This window comes from Orycteropus afer, unplaced genomic scaffold, assembly GCF_000298275.1.
Source record: "Orycteropus afer afer isolate SDZICR_OR568_19922 unplaced genomic scaffold, OryAfe1.0 scaffold00186, whole genome shotgun sequence".
Taxonomy (NCBI): Eukaryota; Metazoa; Chordata; class Mammalia; order Tubulidentata; family Orycteropodidae; genus Orycteropus; species Orycteropus afer.
In genome coordinates this window covers 3951411-3952865 of record NW_006921773.1, presented here as the reverse complement: position 1 = coordinate 3952865, position 1455 = coordinate 3951411, and positions in this window count along the sequence as shown.

Below are 1455 nucleotides of genomic sequence, written 5' to 3'. Positions count from 1 at the left end.
TACACATGTGGACTTTGCCAGACAGAGTACACAAGAATCAGATAGACTACAACTGTGGCAAGAGATGATGGAGAAACTAGGTATCTTCAGCCAAAACAAGGCCAGGGGCTGACTGTGGAACAGACCACCAACTGCTCATATGCAAGTTCAAGTTGAAGCTGAAGACAATTAAAAAAGTCCACAAGAGCCAAAATATGACCTTGATTATGTTCCTCCTGAATTTAGAGAACATATAAAGATCAGATTTGATGCACTGAGCACCAGTGATCAAAAACCAGAGGAATTGTGGGATGATATCAATAACATCATCCATGAAAAAAGAAAAAGGTCATTAAAAAGACAGGAAAGGAAGAAAAGATGAAAATGGATGTCAGAGGGTCTCTGAAACTTCCCCTTGAATGGAGAATAGCTAAAGCAAATGGAAAGATAAACAGGATAAAAGAGCTGAACAAAATATTGCAAAGAGCAGCTCAAGAAGGCAGTCAATTATAATGAAATATGCAAAGATCTGGAGTTAGAAAACCAAAAGGTAAGAACACACTCGGCATTTCTCAAGCTGATTGAACTAAGGAAAAATTTAAGCCTCAAATTACAATAGTGAAAGATTCCATTGGCAATAAGTTGAATGATGCAGGAAACATCAAAAGAAGATGGATGGAAGGCACAGACTCATTCTACCAAAAAAAATTGGTAGATGATCAACCATTTCAGGGGGTGACATATGGTCAAGAACCAATGGTATTGAAGGAAGAAGTTGTAGCTGCATTGAAGGAGTTGGTGAAAAATCAAGGATCTGGGAATTGATGAAATACCCATTGAGATGTTTCAATAAATTAATGCTACACTGGAGGCACTCACTCAGTGATGTCAAGAAATTTGGAAGACAGCTACCTGGCCAACTGACTGAAAGGGATCCATATTTGTACCTATTCCAAAGAAAAGTGATTCCACAGAATGTGAAAATAATCAAACAATATCGTTGATATCCCACTCAAGTAAAATCTCACTGAAGATAATTCAAAAATGGCTGCAGCAGTATATTGACAGAAAGCTTCCAGAAATGCAAGCTGGATTCAGAAGGGGATGTGGAGAGAGGGACATCATATCTAATGTCAGATGGATTTTGGCTCAAAGCAAAGAATACCAGAAAGTTATTTACTTGTGTTTTAGTTACTATACAAAGTCATTCAATAGTGTGAATAATAACAAATTGTGGATAATATTGAGAAGAGAGGGAACTGAAGAACACTTAATTGTGCTCATGAGGAACCTCCACACAGACCAGGAGCTGTCAATCAAACAGAAAAAGGAGATACTGAATGGTTTAAAATAAGGAAGGTAATGAATCAGGTTTGTGTCCTTTCACCATACTTATACAACCTATATGATGAACAAATTCTCGAGGAGCTGGACTATATGAAGAACAACATGGCATCAAGATTGAGGGACGTCCCA